The following is an 11,108-nucleotide window of genomic DNA, read 5'->3' as shown; positions in this document are numbered from 1 at the left end:
ACGAGACATGGCTTTTGATTTCGCCGGCTAGTAAGAATTGGAAAGTGCTTACTGAAGGTGATTGGTAGCAGAATCTATAGTAAATTTCAAAAAGGAATTGGAAGTATATTTGAAAAACAGAGAACCTTAACATACTTTGGGAAAAAAATGAAGAAATGATAATGACTAGACAGCTCATCAAATCATAGAGAGCACAGGAACAGACCCTTTGGTCCCACCAGTCCATGCTGACCATAATCCCAAACTAAACTCATCCCACCTGCCTGCATTTGGCCCATATCCCTCCAAACATTTCTTATTTGTGTACTTATCCAAATGTCTTTTAAACATTGTAACTGTGCCCACATCCACCACTTCCTTTGGAATTTCATTCCACACATGAGCTACTCTCTGCATAAACAAATGGCTCCTCGTGTCTTTTTAAAATCTTGCTCCTCACAACTTAAAAATGTACCCTCAGTCTTGAAATCCTCCACCCTAGGGAAAAGACTCCTGCCATTCACCTTATCTATGGATCTCATGATTTTATAAACCTCTATAAGGGGACACCTCTCAACCTCCTAATCTGCAGTGAAAAAAATTCCAGCCTAGCCAGTGTCTTCTTATAACTCGAACCCTCCATTCCCAGCACCATTCTGGTAACATTCTGCAGCTTAATAACATCCTTCTGCTAAAACTTCTCAAAAGAGTCATCACAGATCTGATGGACTGCATGGCTGTGTTGTGAGAATTCCAGGTTCTGGTCAATTTGTACAGCTCTTTCCAAATAATAAAACAACTGTTGTATTTTTGCGAGTGCGACATTTCCGATGGCTAAGTGGCTGGTCCAGACTGAATGGGAAAGCTGTTGTTGCTTTAAATGCTGACAGACTGTATACACTCACTGAGAAAAGGCAGGCTGTGGGAATGTGACAGGAGATAAACACATGGTAAACCATACACACACATGCATCATAAAAAAAACAGAGATGAACAAACACATCACATTCAGTGCAGACAGGGAGGGAAGCAAGAAGCACAATAAGCCCTGTTCCACCGTAGACAGGTGAAAACTCTGTTCAAAGGGAGGTTGTGTCTGCTGGACCTCATACCATAGCTTCACCCTGAATGATTAATCAACTGGCTGAGAGGTAAAATCCTATTGACTTTCATGTGATATCTCTTAATGTTTCTGAAGAACTGTCACAATCATTAAGACTTGTAGTTGGGATTTGTGAAAATTAATATCAAATTGTAAATGATCCTTGTATACTGGTATTCAAATACTTTGTCCACTGAGCCTGACTTCGGGAGTTACAGTGACAAATGAGTAAGTGAGAGTAAGGCAAGCCAATGAAAAATAGAAGAGACAGACAGAGAGAGAGAGAGAGAGGCAAAGGCAGAGAGAAAGAACAAAAACATGACAGAGAACTAAATAAGGAAGGGAAGTAGCTTTTGGAAATGTGAGACAAAAGGGATAAAAGTTAAAAAAAAAGAAAGCGTGAAAGAGGTAAATGATCCTTGTATACTGGTATTCAAATACTTTGTCCACTGAGCCTGACTTCGGGAGTTACAGTGACAAATGAGTAAGTGAGAGTAAGGCAAGCCAATGAAAAATAGAAGAGACAGACAGAGAGAGAGAGAGAGAGAGAGGCAAAGGCAGAGAGAAAGAACAAAAACATGACAGAGAACTAAATAAGGAAGGGAAGTAGCTTTTGGAAATGTGAGACAAAAGGGATAAAAGTAAAAAAAAATGAAAGCGTGAAAGAGATTTAAAGGAAAGAAGGAAGCAATGAGGAAAAACGAAACAGGAAAGAGTGAATGAATAAAAGAATGAGAAAAAATTTGGAATGAATGAAAAAAAGAATAGTGAGAGAAAAGGGAGAGGTAGGTAACGAGAGTGTGAGAGCAGAGGGAATTAACCTGAGGAGAAACAGCAATGAGTATCAGTGAGGGTGGAGGAGGTGAGATAGAGTGAAAATATCACGAGACTTAAGAGACTATCTTTTGAGCAGGACATGTCACCAGTTGTATGTTCCCTTGGGAATCACTGGAGTACAGCTGGGAGTTTGAAAATGTCCCCCATCTCAACTCCAGGAGACGGTCACTCTACCATTAGAAAAGGTGCAGGAGAGCAGATGTGGGTGACCTACAGATGGGGTAGGATGAAGACAAAAGCAGGGCAGGGGTACACCAATTCAAGAGCTCTCGCAAACCAATTTTCAGGTTTGAATGCCGAGAGGTTGATGATACCTCAGAGAAATGCAAGAGGAATTAAACTCCCAGCACTGTGGGAGATTTGACTGGATGCAACGGTAAAGGAAAGTGTAGGAATGCAGTAATTATTGGGGATTTGATCATTAATGAACATTCAGAGGTGTTTCTGTAATGGCAAATGTGATTCCTAAATAATTTGTTACCTCTGTAACTGACCAGGTGCAGGGAAGAGCAAGCAGATGGAAGTGAGAGTTTCTAGAATTTGGGAAAAGATTGTTAAAACACGCCTTTGTCAGCGGTGGTCTCAGATTACTCCCCAGTTAAATGTAGAGGTGAAATGAGGAGAGGTAAATACATGGAGGGAGAAGTAATGCAGGGGGGAGGTTTTCACGTTGTTGGGACATTTGGAAGAGGGCAGTGGTATAATTTGAACATTTTGAATTTGCGTTTAACAAGGACCGATGCTCTCATAGGCAGATGAGCTTGTGCTGTTGGAGACAGTGTAAACTAATTTAATTGGAAAATTGCAGAAAGGAGTGGCAATGAGATCAGAGGACAGAAAAATATAATGAGCAGCAAAATTCAAGAAATTAAAACTGAAATTCTTCAGCCTGGTAATCTCCTCTGCATCCTCTCCAGTGCAATTAGAAATATCCCCTAAAATCGCCGGGTCAAGATTGAGGATGGAGCAAACATGCATGTACATTAACGTGCCGACTGTTACTAATAAGATTGGTGTGGGTTCGCAGGGACAACGAATTGCAGAATAATTACAGTACTGGAGATATGACTCAAACTAAGCCAGAAACAGTCCTCAATGTTTCTTGTCAGGAACGACAGACAAATTAGATGTGAGAGTGGCAGTTTTAGGAGTGAATCATTCTGAGCTGACTTGAAAACAGAAAGGAAGTTGCTATATTGCTGGGAGAATTTTTTGTAGAACTCAAAACAATGAGAAGGAGACAGATGAGTAAATACGTTGACAAATGTCAGAAGTGTGCAACAAAACGAGACTTTAATGCTCCTAATATCGACAGGAAAAAAGATAGAGTATACAGGGAGGGAAAGTGAAAAAATATCTGAACTATGTATAGGGAATTTTGTCAAACATTAGGGACAGACTAACCAGAAAATTACAGAAAGGAGCAGCAATGAGATCAGAGGACAGAAAATTGTAACCAGCAGCAAAATTAGAAATATCCCTCCAAAATCACACAGGGTCCAGATTGAGGGGAATAGCAAATTCAGACTGAAACTGGGAAATGGTCCAGGGTGGTTGTATTGCAGTAGGATGCTCCTGTCTAACAGTGGCCATTCAAAAATTCAGTTTGAAGTAATTATGAAGAAGGACCATAAAAGATCAAAAGTTAAAAATGCACAACTGGGGAATGCTTAATTTCTCGGTATTAAAGGTAGGGCCAAGTACAGGATGGATTGGAAAAATCTATCTTATGGGAAAACAGTAACTGATAGCGGGCATTCAGGGAGAGATGGCTAAGGTATAAATTAAGCATGTAGTTTCACAGAACAAAGGTAGATCGACCAGAGCTAATGTGCGCTGGAGGACAAAGGAAATAAAAGTTTCAGTAGAACCAAGTAAGTATTTAACAAATGACGGGGAAAAATCCAGTTATTAACCTGGCAGATTACAGAACTACAGGAGGGAATTAAAACTGTCAATATGGGTGAGAAATTGTGAGAAACGATTAAAATGTTTTCTAAAGATATAAAGTGTAAGTGGTCAGCTCAGGTCAAAATGTTATGGATCCAAAGAGAAATCTTCATGTAGAGGTAGAAGATGAGGCTAAAATATTAAGTGTATCGGTCTTCACAAAGGGAGTGGTTAAATTGCAGGTTACATTTAAAGAGGAAATAGAAAGTTGGACAGGACAATACATTAGTCCCGCCGTTCCTGCGGAAGCCCGTAACCGCGGAAAGGTGTAAAACCTTCCCGGCAGCCTCCGTTCCCTGGTTTTGGAATGTTACTTGTAGTACATTAAGGCTGCAGTAAACCTTGGGTGACTGAAATCACAGAAACCGATTCTGTGGATACTGTGGTCGCCCTGTAGTAGGTAGAAAGGCATACTACAAAGCTGAACATTACCAGATGTTGTTAAGTCAGCTGATCCAGATGGAATGTAACTTAGGTTGCTGACAATAAGGTTGCAATAGAGTCATAGAGTTTCAGAGATCAATAGCACAGCTTCTTCGGCCCACTGTATCCATGCCAGTCAAAGTGGGAAGTTGAGTGTGGACCCTGTGGAGATTGGAGAGGTGCTAAACAAACATTTCTCATCAATTTTCACTCAGGAAAAGGAGAATATTGCAGAGGAGAAGAATGAGGTATGAGATATTAGACTAGAAAGGATCGAGGTTAGTTACGAACAGGTGTTATCAATTCTAGAAGGAGTAGAAGTAGACAAGTCCCCTGGGCCAGATGGGATTTATCTGAGGATTCTCTGGGAAGCTAGGGAGGAGAAAACAGAGTGTTTGGCTTTGATATTTGAGTCATCATTGTCTACAGGTTTAGTACCAGAGGACTGGAGGATTGCAAATATTGTGCCCTTGTTCAAGAAGGGCAGTAAAGATGACCCAGGTAATTATAGGCCAGTGAGCCTTACTTCTGTTGTAAGAAAGATTTTGGAAAGGATTATAAGAGATAAGATTTATAATCATGTAGCAAGCAGCAGTTTGATTTCAGATGGTCAACATGGTTTTGTCAAAGGCAGGCCGTGTCTCACAAACCTTCTTGATCTTTTTGACAAAGCATGTAGATGAGGTTAGGGCAGTTGACGTGGTATACTTGGACTTCAGTAAAGCCTTTGATAAGGTTCCACATGGTAGGCTGTTGGAGAAAATGCCAAGGCATGGGATGAGGGTGGTTTAGCAGTTTGGATTAGAAACTGGCTTTCTGAAAGAAGGCAGTGAGTGGTGGTTGATGGAAAATATTCAGCCTCGAGTCCAGTTACAGTGGTGTGCCACAAGGATCTGTTTTAGGACCACTGGTGTTTGTCATTTTTATAAATGATTTAGACGCAGGCATAGGTGGATGGATTAGTAAATTTGCAGATGACACTAAAGTCGGTGGAGTAGTGGACAGTTTGGAAGAATGTTAGAGCTTGCAGGGGGACTTGGATAAACTGCAGAATTGGGCTGAGAGTTGGCAAATGGAATTCAATGAAGCTAAGTGTGAGCTGATGCACTTTGGGAAGAATAACAGGAAGGCAGAATACTGGGTCAATGGAAAGATTCTTGGTTGTGTGGATGTGCAGAGGGATCTTAGAGTCCATGTACATAGATCCCTGAAAGTTGCCACCCAGGTGGATAGTGCTGTTAAGAAGGCATATGGTGTGTTAGGTTTCATTTATAGAGGGATTGAGTTCTGGAGCCGCGATATCATGCTGTAACTATACAAAACACTGGTGTGGCCACACTTGTAATATTGTGTACAGTTCTGGTCGCCATATTTCGGGAAGGATGTGAAAGCATTGGAAAAGGTGCAGAGGAGATTTACCACGATGTTGCCTGGTCTGGAGGGAAGGTCTTATGAGGAAAGGCTGAGGGACTTGGGTCTGTTCTCAATGGAAAGAAGAAGGCTAAGAGAGGATTTAATAGAGACATGCAAGGTGATCAGAGGATTAGATAGGGTAGACAGTGAAAGTTGTTTTCCTAGGATGATGATGTCAGCTTGTATGAGGGGTCATAGCTACAAATTGAGGGGTGATAGATTTAAGACAGATGTCAGAGGCAGGTTCTTTACTCAGAGAGTGGTAAGGGCGTGGAATGCCCTGCCTTTTAATGTAATGAACGCAGCCACATTAGGGAGATTTAAACAATCCTTAGATAAGCACATAGATAATGATGGGATAGTGTAGGGGAACGAGCTAAGAATAGTTCACAGATCAGTGCAACATCGGGGGCCAAAGGGCCTGTTCTGCGATGCATTGTTCTATGTTCTATGTTCTAACCATCTAATTATTCTAATTCCACTTTCCAGCATTTGGTGTATAACTTTGTATACCCTGGCATCACAAGTACACATTTAATACTGCTTAAATATGATGATGGTTTCTGTCTCTACTACTCTTACGGGCAGTGAGTTCTAGATTCCCACCACTCACTGGTGGGTAAAAGATTGGTTCCTCACATCCCGTTCTAAACCTCCTGCCCCTTCCCTTAAATCTATGCCCCGATCATTGATCCCTTCACAAAGGGGAAAAGTCCATTTCTGTCTGCCCTATCTATGCCCCTCATAATGTTATGCATCTCAATCATGTTGTCTGTACTAAGGAAAACAACCTCAGTCTGTTCAATCTTTCTTTATAACTGAAACTCTAAAGCCTAGTAATCTCCTCTGCATCCTCTCCAATGCAATCATATTCTTCCTACAATATGGGTTCCAGAACGGCTCACATCAAATAGCTACAAACAGCTGAGAGATTGGTCGTTGTCTTTCAATCTTGTTGTAACTCCAGGAAGAAAGCATAAAACTCATGTGGTTCCTTTTCCTCGCAATTAATCCCTGTGTTTTAGTTTTGCACCTTTTTCCATTACATTATGGCTGACAGTTTAGCAGATACCTACAGTGCCAAGTTGTAACTGGAAGAAAGTCTTTTAAATTCAGACTGAGTTTTCATAAATTACAGATGACATAATGATAAATAGAATATTGACGTTAAAAGGAGGAAGTAATCAATTACAATACTGAGATAGAAATGTACATACAAAAACTTCCTGTAGAAGCACTCTCATTAAATATTTTAGATTCTTACTGTTTCCAGTTTCCCATCAATTAGAGTAAAGTGAATTTCCAATCTAGACAATTAGAGTAAATCTCTGTTCCTCTTTTACAGGAGTGATGTTGGAGGGCTGGAGAACTGTAGTGTTTGCAATGAGGTTGACCAGGTGGATCTCATATTCTATGAGATTGGGGTTGTTAACCGGGGCCAATCAGGGAGCCCTGGCTAACAGTCATAAACAGGACTGTGCATTATTTCCCCCTCCAACTCTATTTTGATTTAGTCCCGACCCTCCCCCTCACTGTTTTGATCACACAGCACTGCCCTTTGATGTGAAGGGCAGTGTTTGTCACTGGCCACCCGGGTGTTTACCTATCTTCCTGGTGGTGGAAATTGAATAAAGATTCGTGCACTCTGTGTCTCTCACTGTGTCTCACACCTGCACACACACACCATGGTGCTGGGGGAAAAAATAAGCACTACCGCAGTTAGGTTGTAGTGTGGGGGGGGGGGGGGGTTAAAAAAAGAAAATAAAAAAAATAAAAAAAATAAACAGGACTGTGCATTATTTCCTCCTCCAACTCTATTTTGATTTAATCCCTGCCCTCCCTTTCACTGATTGATCATCCAGCATTGTCCTTTGATGTGAAGGGCACTAGCTTGTCACTGGCCACTTGGGTGTTTCTTTGCTTCCTGGTGGTGGAAACTGAATAAAGATTTGTGCACCTTAAAAATAAACAGGACTGTCACAGAGTCTCCTCACTCTAGGGGCTGGCTCTGAGCTGGCTGGTCAGAGTCTATATACTGTGCAAATGTAAATTGTTGGACTTTGGCTCAATCTACAAACTTACTTTCTTCTATGTGTGAGCCAAGTCCTGCGTGTTCTTTTAAATGAAGCAATAGGAGAAGATATTCGGTCTCACACTCTTAATTTATTTTACACAGTAAGTGAACAAAGCATTCAGAGCTCTGGGTCTAAACCTCTTTGTCCCTGACAAACTACAAAAGTATGCCAGTTCAAAAAGAAAAAGACCTCGTTTTGTCCCTGCCCCAGTATTTTATACAATAAAAAACGTCATACATACAATAAAAAACGTCATATAAACACTGAGGTAGAATTATCTTCTGATTGGGTGTTAGTCTGACTCCATTCCCCGCCTCCTCGCATTCCTAGCTGTCCGACCCCACGTGACCTTCTTTTGCCCGCGAAATGGGGCATCACGCGGCCTCCTCGACCCACTTCCGAGGCGCGAAACGGGACGTCACGTGATCGCCCGCCCTCTTCCGGGGCGCGAAACGGGACATCACGTGACCCGTCCGCACCTTTCCGGGGCGCGAAACGGGACGTCACGTGACCAGTCCGCACTCTTCCGGGTGCGAGACGGGGACGTCACATAGCCACGCCCCGCACTCTTCCGAGTTCAAAATGGGGACGTCACATGGCCACGCCCCCTGCTTGAGTTACAGAGCCACCACAGTTTTAAATACTGAATCCATCCAGAGTCACAGCCAGCCTTCCGTTTTTAAAGTAAGAAATATATTTACAAAATAAAGGGTGACTTGGTAATGAGAAACCAGCCTCCATGGAACTACTTAACTGGCAACAAGAGAAAACAGTATGGTCCTGAAGAAAATTCATATGCAACAGTCCTCTTTGAGTTGGGTAAGCATTTATTGCATTGTGCAATTATTTGGGAAGCTTGATTTATTCGATCTTGATTCATTTGATCTTACCGTCAAAGACTGAGCCCAGTGTGGAATGTGTTATTTTTTCCAGGCAAATGACACTGGGGCAAATGAAAAGCAATGTGTAATTTTTCTGACAGCCTGTGGACCTGTTTTTGAACCATTTTTTAAAACATAATTTGTGGGATGTGGACGTCGCTGGCTGGTCAGCATTTATTGCCCTTGAGAAGGTAGTTATTAAGAGCCTAACTTTCCCTGAGGCACCAAACACTATAACCTTTCAAGAGTAGAAAGGTTTAGTTGAGGAATATAATGACCCTAAACCCCTCTAATTCTGAGATGTTATCAGTTTTATTCAGCTGTTCTAGAACTAGAGGAATAAGTATCTGGATTTTTGACGAGGTTATGAAGACTGGCAGAGGCATGTGTTTGTGGGTTAACGCTGAATGAGATGCTGAGAGACCATTTGGGATGTGGGATTAATGATGTAACCATACTGTTATGACCCAGCAGTGAACCCTTCTGTTAATTAAACCAAACACCCAGAAAAGCTCACCTCGCCTCATAATCTATTAAAATATGAATGACTGAGAACTCCCAAAATCCACCATTTAAAGAAAATAATGTCAATTTATTCTTTGACTCTAAAGGTGAACATTAAACAACAACTACTCACAACTCTAAGCCCTCCTTTCTCTTAACTGCTGATTACCTGCCTCCAACTGTATAACAATATACTGTTCCAATAAAACACTTATTAAAATTACATCAGCTTAATTTCAAAACCATATAGCAGCTGCCATCTTTGGTGCCTTTTTTATTCCAGCTGAAGTTCTCCCTGGATCATCTTCTTTCTTTTTACTGTGAAGATGTTTCATATGAAAAGGTACTTTTGATAGAGAGTGTTTCAAATGGCAGTTGCTCTCTCAATAGCAGTTACTCTCTTGATGGCAGTTACTCTGTCTGACTTTCAAACTGCCTGCCTTTTTTTATATCCCCAACATTGGATTGTCTCATTGGTTCGATGTTGGCACAAACAATAAATTCAAACTCGATTGGGTTTTAGTATCCTGGGGCATAATTTAAACTGATTGGTTAAATTCGGATTGTTGTCAAAACAGCAATCAACTCAAGTTTCTATTTTACAGCCAAATGTTACATATTTCCAATTTTCTAATACACTCTGAGACTGCTAGTTAGTCATATGACTGGTGCTTGTAAGCTCTCAGTTCAGAACAGCATTCACTGTCTCTTAAAGATACAGTGCATGCCTTCAACTTCATAACAATACAAAAGCCCAACTGGACTTCAAACAGGCATTTCAACTGGCTTCATCATTAGAAAATGTGGCAAGTGGAGCATGGGAGCTACAGGCCGTGCCAATGGAAATGGATGCCCTCACCAGTCTGACTGAGCATGGGGAATACCACTTGAGTGTAGGCAATCACAGGGTCTCAGGCAGGGTATATCCAGAGCATAGGGACCCCAGGCCAACCCACAGCAGACCCCAAAATAAAGCCGAACATCAACCAATTGGCTAAACAGTTCTTCAGGATCTGGGCCAGCAAGCCATTGTAGATGCTGCTGGTATATGGACCCAAGCCAGCAAAGGAGTCTTACAAGGCCGGACCTGAATAAGAAAACTCATGGGCTGGTACCCAGGAGAGTGCACACCCTGGAAAATCCCCCTTTATCTGGTTTAGAACAGATAACTTGCTTAACAACATCCAAATCAGAACCAATCAAAGTAAGGGAAGGGGGGAAATCTCAGATACAGTCAAATAGATGGATTAACTCCAGGAAAGGTAAGAGAGGTAGGCAGCAAGTGCAGGAATCTTTTGTGGATATACCCATTTCAACGAGGTATGCTGTTTTGGAAAATGTTGGGGAGATGGATTTTCAGGGGAACGTAGCACGAACAGCCAAGTTTCTGGTATTGAGACTGGCTCTAATGCAACAAGGGGTACGTCAGCTTCCAACAGATCAATTGTGTTAGAGGATTCTTTAGTCAGAGGTACAGACAGAAGCTTCTGTGGCCAGCAGAGAAAAAGCAGAATGGTGTGTTGCTTCCCTGGTGCCAAGATCAAGGATGTCTCAGAGAGGGTGCAGAATGTTCTCACGGGGGAGAGGGGCCAGCAGGAGGTCATTGTCCACATTGGAACCAACGACATAGGAAGGGAAAAGGTTGAGATTCTGAAGGGAGATTACAGAGAGTTAGGCAGAAATTTAAAAAGGAGGTCCTCGAGAGTAGTAATATCTGGATTACTTCCAGTGCTACGAGCTAGTGAAGGCAGGAATAGGAGGATAGAGCAGATGAATACATTCAATCTGAGACTGGTACAGTTGAGAACAGAAGAGTCAAACAGTCAGGGCAAGCAAGGACAAGGTAGGACTAATAAATTAGACTGCATTTATTTCAATGGAAGAGGCCTAACAGGGAAGGCAGATGAACTCAGGGCATGGTTAGCAATATGTGACTGGGATATC

General features: G+C 41.8%; 1 protein-coding gene across 1 annotated transcript in view; it reads left to right on the top strand.

The window, feature by feature from the left end:
- The first annotated feature begins 1,015 nt into the window (after positions 1 to 1,015).
- Positions 1,016 to 11,108, top strand: part of LOC122563300 (inositol 1,4,5-triphosphate receptor associated 1-like) — an 89,821-nt gene continuing 79,728 nt past the window's right edge. The window contains exon 1 of the mRNA XM_043717004.1: positions 1,016 to 1,130. The gene's annotated coding sequence lies outside the window, so the exon portion shown is untranslated. The remainder of the gene's footprint in view (positions 1,131 to 11,108) is intronic.

This window comes from Chiloscyllium plagiosum, chromosome 26 (genome assembly GCF_004010195.1).
Source record: "Chiloscyllium plagiosum isolate BGI_BamShark_2017 chromosome 26, ASM401019v2, whole genome shotgun sequence".
In the NCBI taxonomy this organism is placed as follows: domain Eukaryota; kingdom Metazoa; phylum Chordata; class Chondrichthyes; order Orectolobiformes; family Hemiscylliidae; genus Chiloscyllium; species Chiloscyllium plagiosum.
Note: the sequence above shows the minus strand (reverse complement) of the source record. Positions and strands in the feature narration are given on the sequence as shown.